This window comes from Marmota monax, unplaced genomic scaffold, assembly GCF_021218885.2.
Source record: "Marmota monax isolate L192 unplaced genomic scaffold, Marmota_monax_Labrador192_F-V1.1 WCK01_AAM20220418_F8-fsc00211, whole genome shotgun sequence".
Lineage (NCBI taxonomy): Eukaryota > Metazoa > Chordata > Mammalia > Rodentia > Sciuridae > Marmota > Marmota monax.
Window position 1 is genome coordinate 463,888 of NW_026694080.1, and position 16,742 is coordinate 480,629.

A 16,742-nucleotide genomic window follows, 5' to 3' on the forward strand; every position below is an offset into this window, starting at 1 on the left:
CTCAGGAGCCTGGGGCAGGAGGATCACAAATTTGAGGCCAGCCTCAGCAACTTAGCAAGACCCTATCTCAAAATAAAAACCTTTTAAAAAGGGTTGAGGATGTAGCTCAGTGGTAGAGTCCCCTGGGTTCAATTCCCAGTACCAAAACCAAACCAAAAAACAAACAAACAAACAAAAAACCAAACAAAATAGACAGTGGAGAATCAGATGTAGATCATGAAACAACCATGTTTACTATGTTTAAAAAGAGAAAAGCTAAGTTTGAAAATATCATAAGTGGCATAACAGTTGAATTTGCTTTTTAGTTCTAAAACAGGGCTAGGGTTGTGGCTCCGGGGTAGAGCGCTTACCTAGCATGTGTGAGGCACTGGGTTCAATCCTCAGCACTGCATATAAATAAATATATAAAATAAAGGTCCATCAACAACTAAAAATATATATATTAAAAAAAGAACCATGGGGGGTGGGGGCGGTGGGCGGTGGCGGCGCTGGGGTTGTGCCTCAGTGGTAGAGTGCACGCCTAGCATGCTTGAGGCACTGAGTTCGATCCTCAGCACCACATAAATGTAAAATAAAGATATTGTGTCCACTTAAAACTAAAAAATAAATATTAAAGAACCAAACAGAAATTCTAGAACTAAAACAGAAAAACCAAATGGAGTTAATGAGTGGGTTTAAGAGGATATTAAAAAAACAAAACTGAAAAAGAGAATTTGTGAGCTGAAAAATAGAAGATGCTTAGAACAAATCATGAAGGACAAAAGATAGAAGATGCAGAATAAAGTGGCAAAATAAGAAGGTCAACTATTGTTTCAATTGGAGACCCAGAAAGAAAGAGAAAAAGGGACAGAAACACTATTTAAACATATAATGGCTGAAATTATTCAAAACTGATGAAAAATATTCAAAAGGTAATAGTTGTGATATTACAGATATCTAACATGTGTTCTCTCTCTTTTTTTTTAAAGAGAGAGAGAGAAAGAAGAGAGAGAGAACTTTTTTTTAACATTTATTTTTCATTTTTCCGTGGATACAACATCTTTATTTTATTTTATTTTTTAATGTGGTGCTGAGGATCGAACCCAGCACCCCACACATGCCAGGCGAGCATGTTACGGCTTGAGCCACCTCCCCAGCCCCAAATGTGTTCTTCTTTAAAAAATTTATTTTTGGTAGCAGGGATTGAACTCTGGGTCACTCAACCACTGAGCCACAGCTTCATTTTGTATTTGTTATTTAGAGCCAGGGTCTCACTGAATTGCTTAGTGCCTCACCATCACTGAGGCTGGCTTTGAACTTGTGATCCTCCTGCTTCAGCTTCCCAAACAACTGGGACTACAGGTGTGCACCACTGCACCCGGGTTGTGTTTTGACTCTTAAAACGGTATATCCTTAGGCTGCAAAGCTGCTGTTGAAAGGATTCTGAAACCAAGCTAGAGGTAGCTCCATAGTGTGTGAAATAGGACTTGGGTGAGTGTAAGCTCTGCCTCTTTCTAGTTGGGCCATCTGGAGAGAGTTGCCAAACTTCAGTTTTCTTATTTAATAAATAAGAATAAAAAGTATGGGCTGGGGATGTGGCTCAAGCGGTAGCGCGCTCACCGGGCATGCATGCAGCCCGGGTTCGATCCTCGGCACCACATACAAATAAAGATGTTGTGTCCGCCGAAAACGAAAAAAAAAAAAAAAAAGTAATGCCAGCCCATCCCATATCACCATTTTGAGAATCAAGTAGCACAAGGCATGTGAACAAACCTAGTGAATGCCAAGTGCTTTAAAAATGAGATGTGGTTTGAGTGATATCACAAGCATGCCTGGGGTAGTAAATGACAGACAGGACTATATAATTTTCAGGGCCTCTTCTTGAAAAAATTACTAAGTATTTCAAGATGGCAAGAGTAGAGAATTAAACCCAAAATAGGACCCCTCCAAAATTGGGGCTTTGTGTCAGTGCAAAGGTCACATACCCATGAAGCCAGCCTTGGTGACAGGCCCCGAAAAGAACTGCTCCATGCATTTGGAAGGAAATGCTCATCCCACATCCAGGTGTCTGGAGCCATAGCCCATGTCATTTCTGAATTCTGAAAGGCAGTGATGTTTAGGGAAAATTCAAGCACACATACTTCCAAATGCTGAGAAGGGCAAGTATTGTGGTCAGGGTAGTTTTCTGGGGGAGTGGGTGGAGCTAGCCAGGCTGTAGAACAGACATCAAAACTGTAGAACTGACTGTTCCCCAAAGACTCTGGCCTAGGGGGTAAAAAAGGTTGCAGCTGGGCCTGTTGTTGTTTGCTAAGGTATGTTACAACACAGCCTGGCAGCCTCCTGGGCTTTTCTGTCTTCCTCCTGGAAGAGCCTGGTCCCAGAACATGTAACATGTCCACACAACCCTGCAGATTTGCCCACAATGCTCCTCAGTGTTCCTTCAATTACTAGGCTTTTCCGGGTCTGCATGCTTTTTGCTCAAGCTATCCTTCCCTGCTGGGAGTCTCTTTCCTAAACCACCCACACCCTCTGATGGGCAAATATCTACTTCAGCTTTTAAGAGTTGACTCTAGTGTCACCTCTTCAGTGAAGCCCTCCCTGCGATTCCTCCCTCCTTGTAGCCCTCCACTGTGCCCTGTGCAGACATGTCACAACCCCTGTAACACAAGGAACACTGAAATGTGATGTGGATATCCCTATCTCTTAGGCTGAAGCCATGGAAGACTGGCACAGTGTCTTCTCACTTCCGTATACCCTGCACAGCACAATGCTTAATACTTGCTCTTAGTAAGCATAGTAGATCACTTATGATCAACGTTGTGTTGTTGAATTAATGCACAAATAAATTGTTCCAATTACTCTCCCTAGCAGCTTGTAAAAGGAAAGCTTTTAGGCACTAAGGATAGACAAATGACTGAAACAGGACCTGCCCATGAGGATGTTTCAGCGTTGACTTCTTTTTTTGTTTGTTTTTGTATACATCACCTCCTACAAGCAGGGAATGAATGATTACAGTACCTACACCTAGTATAGTGACTTGTAAAAGAGACTCTTCACAAATTCTTGAATGTGACTGCGCAAAAAGAGCAGATCTCAGAGGCTGGGGCTATAGCTCAGTTGGTAGAGCGCTTACCTTGCATGCACAAGGCCCTGGGTTCAATCCCTACACACACAAAAAAAAAGGCAGTAGGAGACATGTTTTGTTTTGTTTTTTTCTTTTTTTAGTTTTCAGCGGACACAACATCTTTGTTTGTATGAGGTGCGACCCGGGCCGCACGCATGCTAGGCGAGCGGGCTACCGCTTGAGCCACATCCCCAGCCCCAGGAGACATGGTTTCTAACCTGGCCATGAAATGTTAGGTTTTCACAGATAACTAGTATGTTCCATAAGTAACTAGCTATGGAACTTTAGGTTTCTGTTTCTTGGGGGTCGAACTAGATTCCCTAAGGCCTTGAAGCTGAGCTCAGCAGCCTATCCTTTGGAGTTGGGTTGGGGGAAGAACACAGCCATTTTAAGGCCCACTGCTGTCTTAGCCGCCTGGGATATCATGTTTGAAAAGGAGAGAGCCTTGGGAAAGTATGGTCTTCAAGGTCACTGGTGTCCAGAGGGAGGTACTATGAGTTAAAGTGATTACCACGGTGGGATTTCCCCTGACCCCACTGAGCATCATGGAGTTGTTTCCTGGGGTAAGACTGGCCAGCGGCTCCAGCCCCAGGGCAGGCCTGGTGAATCGAAGGGAGGGGCTGAGCCTTCAGGGGGTCCATGCAGATATGAAGTCAAGTAGCTTGTTTAGACATTAGTTTCTCTGGAGGTAAGGGATGATGTGAGGGGGTGTTGGTCAGCTTCCTGCATCCCTTTTCTGCGGCCCCCACAAAGGGCAAGGGCCAGACACGTGGCTGATGTGGGGAGGAGGAGATGCAAATGAATATGGGCGGGGTCTTATTTGCATGGATGGTGCTAGGCCACCAATCCGGACAGGCGGAGCGGCAGCCCGCGCGCCTTTTGGGGGCGGACTGACAGCCCTAGGGCCCTATGGAAGGCGGGTCCTGCGGCCGGCGGGGGCGGGACGGCGCCGGGCGCTGCCCGGGGGATTCGGGCCGGCTCGCGGGCGCTGCCAGTCTCAGGCGGCGTTGTCCGGCGCGCGGGCGGCCTGCTGGGCGGGCTGAGGGGTGAGTGGGGCGCGGGCTAGGCAAAGAGGGACGGAGCCGGCGAGCCACCGCGGCGACAGGTACAGGAACCATGGCTGCAGGGGTGGGGCGGGCGGTCGTGGCACCCCCCAAAACCGAATTCCCTCCTTCCCGGTCCCGTCGCGGTCGCTCTCTTCCCCGCCCCCTCGCGCTTCTCCCCAACCGGAGCAGCGTGTAGGGGCGAACCGGGCCCGGGAAGCCTCGAGGTGAGCGCGCGGGAGGCCCAGCCGCACTGCGGGGTCCGTGCCGCGCCTCAGGGGCCTCGGGGCCGGGGCTCTCTCCCGGAGGCGCGGAGCTGGGCAGCGGCCGGAGCCGCTCCCAGCCCCCGCCGCGCTCCCCCTCATCGAGGCGAGGCCGGTCGCGCCCGCTAGTCCTCGGCTTTTGTTTCCCGCCCGGGTGACAGGTCTCGCTCCGGCTCTGGTTGGCGGCCCAGGACTCGCTCCAGGCCCGGCGGGCAGTGACCGCAGCGGCTCCGAGCGGGCGGCCGGACCCTCTGAGAACCGGGCGGCGCCTGAGCAGCCATGCCGCGGGCGGGAGTGAAACTTCGCCTTCCGGGACCCGGACTGCCCTAGAAGTCGAGCCCGGCTGAGCCCAGCGCCGGACGCCGCGGGCGATGGAGCCCTGCTCACCTGGCGGGCCCGGGAGGGTGAGGATAACGGAGCGTCCCGGGGTTGTTTGCCGCCTCTGCCGTGACCGGCCGATGGGTGTGGATGGGCGTTCACCGGCTTCACCTGCCGCCCTAGGACAAGTGACAGGGAACCGCATCGCCGCTCTCGGCCACTTGTTGAGGGTGTGCGTGTGAGTCGTTCTAACAGGTGATCTGCATTAGCCTAGTGCTAGCAGAAAGCCAGTTCAAAGTTGTGTTAGGGGTGCTTACTCACTTCAGACCAAGGACGTTGTAACTCCTGCCCTGTCGATTGTCTAAAAAGGTGTGCTGACGATAGTGTATCGCCTAAAAACCAGTACTGCCAATTTTTTTTGACCATCAGGGTGTAGATTGCTTTTTTTCCCTATTGATGGGCCAGGAGGAACATTTTAGTCGCATTTAAAAAATCGGGTTCTGCAGTGTTGGCGAATGGACCAAGGTACAAGTTGTAAGAGGAGAACGCAGAGCTCTAGATATCCTTCAGTGTGGCTCAGGACAGCGTGTACAGCGATTGGCCGCCATTCAGTAAATTCTGCATGAAGCATTTTGAGCTCGTGGTTTGGGATTTACTTTTTAGGAGTACGTTTCCAGTGGAATAAGGCTTAGCATTGAATGGGAGCTTTCTTTGCCTGAGAGTAGACGGGTGTGTTTATTTTCATTGTTTTTCCATTTTCTTAGGTTGTAGAAAAGGGAAAAGTTAAGGCATAATTTGGTTAAGGATTTGTAATAGTGTGTGGGAGTTCTGCCCCCCTTCTGCATTAGGGTTTTTAGAGAATATAGTAGAAGCTTTTCATGGTATCTGAATCAAAATTCAATAATTGACTTGAAAAAAATTCTTATTCTGGTGGGAAGTTCTTATTCTGTCATGCTTTCACTTACCATTTTCTGTTTGTCTCTCTCCCAACTGACCTGTGCTTAACAATCTACAATTATGGCCCTAATTCAGTGATTCTGTAGAAATAGTATATTTTGAAAATTACTTTTAAAAGGAGGCTTATAGTTAACTTGTCATTTGTGAGAAACACTTGATTTAATTTACTCTATTTTTCTTTTCTAATGTGTTATTTGTAACCATATTGCAAATGATTTATATTTCAGAGAAGTTAACTTCTCTAAGAACAAAGTTAATATTTAACCATGCTAATTTATTCAGATTTAATTGAATGGTAATTTTACCTTTTTACCATGTAGAATTAGCTAATAGTTCTCATTATTTGAGATTTAAAAAATCTAAGACAGTCTTTGTAAATTGTTTTATTTCTCTAAAACAACAAACTTTTATGTTATGAGGTCTTTGCCATTCCAACATTAACAAATGTTTTTTAATCTTTTTTTTAATTAATTTTTTTTTAGCTGTAGTTGAACAGAGTATGTTTATTTTTATGTGGTGCTGAGGATCAAACCCAGTGCCTCACATGTGCTAGGTTAATTGTTCTACCACTAAATTACAACCCCAGTCCCGTTTTTTAGTCTTTAATTTTTTTAGTTATGGGAATTTTGGGTGGATTTCTTTTAGAACATAATTTTAATCAGTTGAACATGAAAAACTTAAGACTATTGGGTTAGATGACTAATTAAATCTTCAATTTTCTGTTTATATTTAGATTGGAAAAGAATGCATATTTTGGATTTTTTAGTTTCCCAAAGTTTTCTCAGCTTAGGATGAATTAATCCAAAGAATGAGCATCCTTTTGGAGTACCTATAGAAGAGGTTAGTGCCACAAAAGGCTGAGTTGGCTTTTGGATGGTTGGTGAGGGCAATTTGGTTGAATCATAACTTTTTCCTTCATGTTGAATGGGTTTATTCTACATAAGTATCTGGAGGGAACTTATAAGACTGGGACTTTCTTTGTTTGGGATGATTTAATTGATTCCATGATTTAACATTAATTTAAATTATTGTATGTAAACAGAGGGTTCATAATCCTTTTCCTATGATGATGATGCTTGAGTATGCCACATTATAAAGTTATAGTTCATATACTTAGTTACAAAAAAGCATATTCTAAGTTTTTAGATAGAAAAGTGCTTTCACTTAAAAGCCCAGTTTAGAATTAAATTTTTATTTATTTTTGTTCACTTTAACTTGTAGACCATATCATAAAATTATCAATTGGGCTTCTGGCTTTAGCTCAATGGTAGAGTGCTTGCCTAGCACTTTTGAGGCACTGGGTTTGATTCTCAGCACCACGTATAAATAAATAAATGTTTAAAAAATTATCAACCATATTTTAATTTCAAAATTAAGCATAAGTTGATTATCACATATATAAAAGAAAAAATTGGCACCATTTTAAAGCATCTACCCTCAGATATGGCTCATTTTGAGTTTGGAGGGCTGTTGTGGTAGTAAATTTTCTTTTTTTTTTTTTTTCTCTCTTTCCCTGTGGATTGACTCCTGGGCCATTATGTATGATAGTCAAACACTACCACTGAACTACAAAAAACAAGGACTTTAAATTCAAGAATAGATCAAATGACACTGTTATATATATTAAAACTCCTTTACATAACAGTAATATGCTTGTTGTACCTAGCATTAGGAATATCCTCTAGTCAGGTGTGATGGCGCATGCCAGTAATCCCAGTGGCTCTGGAGGCAAATTTGAAGCCAGTCCTGGCAATTTAGTGAGGCTTTAAGTAACCTAGTGAGACCCTATTTCAAAATTTAAAAAAAAAAAAGGCTAGGGGGATGTTAAGCACCTTTGGTTAATGCAATGGTTAAGCACCTTTAAGCACCCTTGGGTTCAATCCCTGGTACCAAAAAAAAAAAAAAAAAAAAAAGAAGAAGAAGAATATCTTCTAGCAGTTTCTGCTGGTGCATACCTGTAATCCCAGCTTGGAAAAGCTGAGGCAAGAGGATCACAAGTTTGAGGCCATCCTAGGCATCTTAGCCAGACCTTATTTCAAAAAATAAGAAGGAGGGAGAATATAGAACTCAGTGGTACAGCGCCCCCAGGGTTTAATCCCCAGTACAGCCAAAAAAAAAAAAATTGTCTATAATTAATTTGTGCTGAACAATTAAATATCTAACATTTTATAATCTGGAACTATTTCAACATTCCAATTTAGCTGACTAGTAATTAGATTTTTGGTTTTGATATTTCCAAAATTTTCTACAGTTTGGTTTAGTGATTGCTTTGTGGTTTGTGGTTCTGAGAATTGAACCCAGGGCCTTGTGCATGCTAGGCAAATGCTCTACCAACCGCACTTTTGTGCATTTTTATTTTTTTAATTTAAAAAATAACTGTAGTTTTATTTTTTTGGGGGGGAGGGTGTATCTAACCCAAGGTCTCACACAAATTAGGAAAGTGTTCTACCAGTGTGCTATGTCCCCCAGCCCTACTGCATTTTAAAATTCTGACATTTTCCTGAATTATGTAAAGAAAATTAAATACGCATGCATCAAAGACTGAGTCAACAATGATATGCAGATCACAAACTACTGATTTAAAACGGCCCCTTAATGGGCTGGGGATGTGGCTCAAGCGGTAGCGCGCTCACCTAGCATGCGTGCGGCCTGGGTTCGATCCTCAGCACCACATACAAACAAAGATGTTATGTCCGCCGAAAACTAAGAAATAAATATAAAATAAATAAATAAAACGGCCCCTTAAGTGTGATTTAATTTGCAAATAAGATATTTACTGTGTAAAAAGCAGTTCTGCAAATGAGACAGGTAAAAATGATTGATTGCAGGGCCATATATTTTAACAGGTTATCAACAGATTGTAGCTAATAGATTACTATATTCTATTTATTTTATTTTCCCATACTGGAGATTGAACCCAAGTACTTTTTACCACTGAGCTGCATCTCAGCTCTTTTTATTTTTTATTTTGAGACAAGGTCAGGCTAAGTAGCTGAGGCTGGTCTCAAACTTGTGATCCTCTTGCCTCAGCCTTCTGAGTTGCTGAAATTATAGGTGTGAACCACCATGCCTGGCTCTAAAGGTAGTTTAGCAACATTTAGAACACTAAAATTTCAGTACTCAAAATAAGTTGTATGTCTTACAATTTGTTATGAGAACTGACTTGCATTTTGTGCATACTTCCTTATAGTCTTTTGGATTTGGTTAATGAGAGTGAAGGACCACCAGAGGGAGTGTGGGGTCTGCACATTTGGTGTATTTGTTTTTCATCCTTGGTGTGAAAGCAAAACATTTAAAAAAAAAACCATAAAATTTTGTTTTAGTTCTCTAGTACAATCAGGCAAACCATATTGAAAGTTGGGGAATTAAGCCAATAGGAGTTGTTATAAAAGTCAAAGCTTAATCAAGGCTATTTTTCTTCTTTTAAAGAAAGGTACAGTTATTAGAAACATGAAAATGGTGTATTTTCAGAGTGAAATAATGGATTTTTAAGTAAACAGTCACACATCTGTGAAAGCTAGGGAACATCCAAATTCTGAATATTTTTTTTTTCAGATTAAAAATGTAGTACATTTGAATTTTATGTTTTTTATACTCATTTTTTTTTTTTTGGAACGAGGAATAGAAGATGAAGAAAGATCAAAGACTAGAAGAGGATTGTTTTATCCCATTTGTAGTTTCAGATTCCTTTTTAAGGCAATGGTAAATTTCTAGAATTGTTTGTAGTAGTCAATTTTGGCAATTGATTGATTATATTAAATGAGCTGCTGAACATGGGCATCTGATTATCAAAAACACGGTTGCAAATTTCAAATTGATCTCTTAAAAATCAGATTGTGTATATTTATTACTGTTCTTATCTCTGGGGAATTAAAGAAATTTCTCTTGTCAGCTGAAAATTACAGTAGAATTGAGAGTCAAAATGTTGCTGTCACAGACAGTGCTGAAGTAAATCACTATTTGGAATAGAGAAAACATCCTAGAGATTAAGTCTTTATCAGAATATATGCTGAATGTGTGTGGGATGTTCTTTACCCATGTTAAATATTAACTAGTGAAATTATTTGCATTTAATTTTTTGAAAAAGCAAGACAATAAAGTCTTGTAATCTTTTCTTAATTTTTTTTTTTTTAGTTGTTGATGTAACTTTATTTTTTATTTATTTATATGTGGTGCTGAGGATTGAACCCAGTGCCTCACACATGCTAGGTAAGAGCTCTGCCACTGAGCCATAACCCCAGCCCCAAGTCTTGTAATCTTAACACATATTTTGAGTTTTGTCCTTAGCGTGAAAAAATTATTGTGTAATGGATGGTAACATGGGAGGTTTTGAGTTTGGGAAGAGATATTTGTTATAAGAAATACTGTTTCATTGAATTTAACAGGCTAATTTACATGGAGAGAAGTTTGTTTCTCTTTTGAATTGTTCTTAGGTAAAACATAAACTTATTAAGAAAAACTTAATATCTTTGATTAATTTTTACTATGAACTTAATTTTAATTTCTTTTAAAATATCTTTGTTGGTCTTAGGTGGACTTCTCAGAATTATTCAAGTTCATGTTATATACACACATGTGTGTAAATATCAAATGTCTATTTTTGCATCATCTATAACTAATATTTATATATAAACACACATTATAGTTGCTATATGTATAGTTGTATTTATAACTATCTATCCATATTGCTTTATTTCCCAGGCGTATTTGTATGTGAAACTTCTTTTTTTTCCCCTTTTCAATGAAATATTGCTATACCAGAAGCCATAAAGTATGTTTACAAAAAGACTGGTACAAGGTTTGGGGTTGTGGCTCAATGGTAGAGCAGTTGCCTAGCACGTGTGAGGCCCTGGGTTCGAATCTCAGCACCACATATAAATAAATAAAGGCCCATTTACAACTAAAACAAATGTAATTTTAAAAAAGGACATGTACAAAATGTTCATAGCAGCTTTTTCACAATAGGAATGAACTACTGATTCACACAATAAATAGAGCAATGTCAGAAATATTGTTCATAGCAAGAGAACACAAACGAGTTCAGACATAGATGAGTGTATACTGTATGATACTGTTTATGAAAAATACAAGAACAGACAAAACTAAGGTATGATGGAAATCAGAATAGTGTTTGCCTCTGGGTAGGAGCTGTGATTGACTGGAAAGGGACACAAGGGAGCTTTCTGGAGTGATGAAAATGTACTTTAGAATGACACGGGTGATAGAAATTCATGTGTATATTTTTGGGCAACTTTTTATATCATTTTTAATCTGTGGAAAGTATAAGACTAGTATAAGGAACTTCTGCAAACCTTTATTCATATTCACCAATTATATAAATTTGTTCAGTTATTAAGCTGAGTTTTTAAGATCTGTGCATTTTATGATATGTAAGTCTTTAATAAAAAGGGAAAAAGCTAAAAACTATTGAAGATTAGGAGAAATATTTTAATGTCTGAAAAAAGTGAAATACCTCAATTAGGAATTAGCCAGTTGCTTAATAATGATGAAACAAAAGAATCATTTGAGTGTCTGTGCATACATGTTTTTATACTGCTTTTCACTCAAGTTTTATGACAACTTGTTTCTGTTGGAAGAAACAGGATTCTGAATATGATTTAAGTAGAACTGCCAGTGAGGAAACCCTGCTTTGTTATTTTATGCATGTTCACCTAGGGAATGAGACTGATACTTAGCAATAGCTTTCTGGGAATCAAAGGTGGTGATTATTGCTGTTTAAGAGTGGCACACTTGCAGTGTGCTAGGTTTTGCGTAGACATATATCCTTTTTACTGTTCTGGAGCTTATTAGTCAAGAAGAGGAGGCAGACAAATCTGGTTGTCATTTTTGGGTGGTGCTATTTATCATAGGAAATGTTGGTGCCCCAAACCCTAGAAACCATTCATGATCATTGGTGAGTGGTGAATCTTATGCTCTCTCCTAGTATTAATGCTTCCATGTCCTAAGTAGTGTGATTTGATTTAAACTACGTCTATTTAAATCATAATTTAAGCAATGATAATTATTTTAAAAATGAACTTTTCCCCTCTACTTATTATTTTGTATAATTTTTAATATATGTTCATTACAATTTAGGATTAGGTATAATTTATGGATAGGTTTGCTTTTTAAAAATCTAACTTTTTTGCATCTGTATCAGATTATTTATTAGAGCGGTAGATGTTTGAAGTAACTGGAGGGCTAACTGAATGCTTCAAGATGTAAGAATTGATATTGAAGGTAAATATTTTGACCTTCTTAATCAGAACCACACACACACAGCCTATACATACTTCAGCAAAGACTTAAGTTTAATGAAGAAAAAAAATGACTTGTCTAAAATCAATCAACATGGATAAAAGGACCTTTTCCATTTAATGAACATATTCTTGTTCCTCTGAAGTGACAGACTAGGTCTTTTCTCCGTTCTATACACAGTAAATTTTATTGGTTTATCAAGAATGAAGCAAGCATTGTTTGAAAAGTATTTATTGTCTACTAGAATTTTATTTTTGATTGTTAGACTTACCTATTGATAGAATTTTGAAATTATTTGTATGTAGTCAGATACTTTTATTATGATAGTTTCCCATATGTACAAAACTGGAGAAAAGAGTATAAAGAACCTCTATATTCCTGCTCTCCAGATTCATTAGTGAACCTTCATGTACCCATTCCCCAGAATCATTAATTCTGGGTATTTTAGTTGAAGTGCTTTTTTTAAACCTTTAATTAATTAATTAATTTTCTCCTCAAATATTTATTTAGTTGTAAATGAACACAGAGTATCTATTTATTTTTATGTGGTGCTAAGGATCAAACCCAGTGCCTCAAACGTCCTAGGCAAGCAAGTGCTCCACCACTGAGCCACACCACAGCCCCTGAAGTACTTTAAAAAAAAAAATATTTATTTATTTATTTTTTAGGTGTAGATGGACACAACACAATGCCTTTATTTTTATGTGGTGCTGAGGATTGAACCCAGGTCCCGCCCTTGCTAGGCGAGCGCTCTACCGCTGAGCCACAATTCCAGCCCTCCCTGAAGTACTTTTTAAAATGGTTAAATTCTGTTGGGGCTGGGGTTGTGGCTCAGTGGTAGAGCACTTGCCTAGCATGTGTGGAGCCTGGGTTTGATCCTCAGCACTACATAAAAATAAACAAATAAAATAAAGGTATTGTGTCCATCTACAACTAAAAAAAAATGGTTAAATTTTCACAAATATTGTAAAATAGTGGTAATATGGGAATACCAGATTTTTCTGTTTTTTTTCCCCTTCCCTTTTATTATAAATTTAAAAATCGTGTTCTAGTTCAGAGATTTGACTTCAGACAAATAGTAATTATGAACCTACTTTAGCTTGTTTCTGTTAATTCATAATCTGAAATTAAAAAAAATTTAAGCTTCTCATTACAATAAATTGGTCCAAATGCACTATCTCTGTAGAATAGAGTACTGCTCACCTGGCAAGTTATTTCTGATATACTATCTGAGGAATGTAGTTGTCTAAATGTTCTTCTTTAATCTTTCTTTCTCTACAACCTCAATCATCAGAGTGCTCTAACATCCCTTTTAGGTCCCAAATCTATATTGTTGTCTAAACTTGAGGTCTAAGTTTTCACATACTTCTTGAAAGAAAATATATTTAAATACCATCTCTCCAGCAGCTGTATACCGCATCATCCTTTCCCCTTTCTCCAGCCCAAACACCTCTCTTTCCTCCTCTTCCCTCTTTAGCTATTAACAACTTCATTATTCTTTAAAAAAAATTTTTTTTAGCTGTAGATGGACAACTTTATTTTATTTATTTATTTTTATGTGGTGCTGAGGATTAAACCCAGAGCCTCACACATGCTGGGCAAGCTCTCTACCACTGAGTAACAACTCCAGCCCTAACTTCTTCATTATTCTTACTGGTCATTTTTTACCCTTCCTTTACTTCTCAAACTCAGTGAGTAATTAAATTTGTTTGTTCTTTTTGAATCCTTTTGTCCCTTTCATTTTCACTATACTTGTCCTAATTTGATTAACATGTTGTAATAGGAAGTTATCCCTAATTTACAGTGAACTTCATACATATCAAAATTAAGGTATGTTCCTGAAGTAAAATAAGACATTTTTTTTCCCTTCCAGAAAAAGCTTCAGTTAGCCTTATAGGCAGACATAGAATTTTTAAAGCTGAGATAATAATTATATTTATACCAAGGTGATAAGGAAGAATGCCAAATCACTCATGTCAAATGACCTGGTGAATGGTGGCTAACAGGTCCTACAGTTTATCAGGGTTTTGAGCACCAAACGATCTTAGACCATAGGTGTGGTCCATGATGACTACCTTCTAGCCTCAAATATCTACAAGGGCTTTGCAGTGGGAGAAATTCTGAATTGAATGTATATAACATATTTTCAGAACTTTCTAGTGTTTTTATGGCAAAAAGTACAGGTTTGTTGGCCTACCTGATGTCTCTTCTCTTTGTTCCATATATCCTGGCCAAGACACTAAAAATCCACTTGTGTTAAAAGTGACACGATACTCAATTTCTTTACCTCGCCTTCTCTATAGTTTCTGGAATTGAAGTTAGAAAGATGGGAGCCTGAGGTTAGTCAGAAGTGGGTCAGGTCTAGTTGTACATACCTGTAATCCCAGGTACTCAGGAGGCTGAGACAGAAGAATCTCAAATTTGAGGCCAGTCTGGGCAACTTATAGAGACCCTTATAGAGATCCTATCTCAAAATAAAAAGGACTGAGGATATAGCTCAGTGGTAAAGCATCTCTAGGTTTAATCCTTAGTGTCCCCTCCTTTTGCCCACTCAAAATAGAAAGGAGATGCCAGGCTCTGTGGCGCATGCCTGCAATCCCAGCAGTTTAGGAGACTGAGGCAGGAGGATTGCAAGCTCAAAGCTGCCTTAGCAAAAGTAAGGCGCTAAGCAACTCAGTGAGACCCTGTCTCTAAATAAAGTACAAAATAGGGCTGGGGATGTGGCTCAGTAGTCAAGTGCCCCTGAGTTCAATCCCTGGTACCAAAAAAAAGGAGAAAATAAATGATATCATTATATTTCCCACCTGTAGCTGTCCAACATTCTGGGTTCTTAGGCTCCTTCTTTCTGTATAGATTGTAGTTTATCAGCTGGCTTGAATTTGGTGTTTATGGAGATCTGTCTTCCTTCTGCTCTTCAGTAAAGTATTTGAATTTCTTCCTGGTAGGAAATAAGACCCAATTTAAGATTACTGAGTTTGGAGATATGAAAATAAAAAGTTACATGTCTTGTTCTTTATTTATTTATTTTTATTATTATTATTATTATTATTATTTTTTTTTTTTTTAGAAAGAGAGAGAGAGAATTTTAATATTTATTTTTTAGTTTTCGGTGGACACAACATCCCTGTCTGTATGTGGTGCTGAGGATCGAACCCGGGCCGCACGCACGCCAGGCAAGCGCGCTACCGCTTGAGCCACATCCCCAGCCCACATGTCTTGTTCTTGATAACACAGAATATCTGGTAATTGTCATCCAAGGTAACTATAAATTATGTGGGGATTCTGAAATGCATATGTAGAAATTTATGGTTATTAGGGTGGAAAAGGAAGAAAAAATACCATTTCTAGGAAGTCTGGTGAGTTAGGAATAGATACTGGAATGAGATTCAGATGTGTTGCTATGAAGTAGCTGTATGATCTTGGGATTAAAGTTACCTAGCCTTTCTGGGCTTTAGTTTTAACTATAAAATGAGTGGGTTGGATTAAATAGTGTCTCAAGGTCCTTTTGCAGCTCTGCTATTCTGAATAGTTTACTGAGGGGAAAAAAAAAACAAAACAAAAACAACTCTTCCTAATGTAGCTGTTGTTCCTAGCTAATAATTTTTCAGTTAACATTTCACATACAGTTTTTTGTTTCCATTAGAGGTTAGGAAAAGAAAGCAATCAGCATTTATAAACTGGATTAGCTTTAATTGTTTTTATTTGTATTTCTTCACTGAATTTATTCTGCACTCTTAATTGCACCTTCTATTTGTGTCTATATTCCTGCTTTTCTTATCTTTGCTCTACAGTGTGACTTTCTTTTTTTTTTTTTTAAGAGAGAGAGAGAGAGAATTTTTAATATTTATTGTTTAGTTCTTGGCGGACACAACATCTTTATTTGTATGTGGTGCTGAGGATTGAACCCGGGCCGCACGCATGCCAGGCGAGCGCGCTACCGCTTGAGCCACATCTCCAGCCCCTACAGTGTGACTTTCCAGTATTCCTTTTCTCTGCTTCTTCTTGGTGTTGCTTTTTTTTATAACTGTCCTTCATTATTCATATTTTATTATTTGCATGGAATTCATCAGATAGACCCTTGAGTCCAAGTTATTGCTAATTTAAATTCAGATGTCCCAGTAGTTGATAGGATTAGCAAGAGTCCTTCTACTCTATAATACAACAAATAGAAAGATGAGTTCTAGGGTAGAGGGAGTGGGTAATCCTGGAGGGAGGAGTGGTATAGAAGAGAATTTCTAAGAACTAAAAAAAAAAAAAAATTTGCCCCTAAACTGTAAGTTAAAATCTGAAGTTTTTTTTTTTTTTAATATTTATTTTTTAGTTTTAGGTGGACACAATATATTTATTTAATTTTTATGTGGTGCTGAGGATTGAACCCAGTGCCTCACACCTGCTAGGCGAGCACTCGACCTCTGGGTCACAACCCCAGCCCCAAAATCTTAAGTTTTAATGATGGTGACTCTGCTAGTGGTATCAGTTTGGTCCTGAAGTCTTGATGGAGTGTGAGTTTCTTGGAGGCAGCAACTATGAATCCTGTATTAAGTACAGCTAAAGTACTGCTGCTGAGTAAATTTAAGTTGAATGGTTATTTTCAAGATTTATGGTAGACTGTTATGTTGCACTTTTGGAATTTGAATCTTATCGTTACCATGGTGATACTAGACAAGATAGTTTCTTTAAGCTTCAGCTTCCTTATCCTCTATATGGAAAAGGGTCAAGAATAATACCTGTCACTTAGCTCAGTATCTGGTGTGTGTTTTCAATAACTATTAAGTACTATTTAGTTTTATTAATAAGCAC

General features: G+C 39.1%; 1 protein-coding gene across 7 annotated transcripts in view; it reads left to right on the top strand.

Annotated features, from left to right (window-relative positions):
* Positions 1-4,087: 4,087 nt before the first annotated feature.
* Fkbp5 (FKBP prolyl isomerase 5) overlaps positions 4,088-16,742 on the top strand; it is a 111,845-nt gene continuing 99,190 nt past the window's right edge. The window contains exons 1-3 of one of the 7 annotated variants that reach the window (XM_058585577.1): positions 4,591-4,813; positions 6,418-6,524; positions 15,046-15,184. The gene's annotated coding sequence lies outside the window, so the exon portion shown is untranslated. Of the gene's footprint in view, positions 4,209-4,590; positions 4,814-6,417; positions 6,525-15,045; positions 15,201-16,742 lie in introns of those variants that run through there. The other 6 variants (XM_058585573.1, XM_058585575.1, XM_058585576.1 and 3 more) reach the window with 6 other exon arrangements.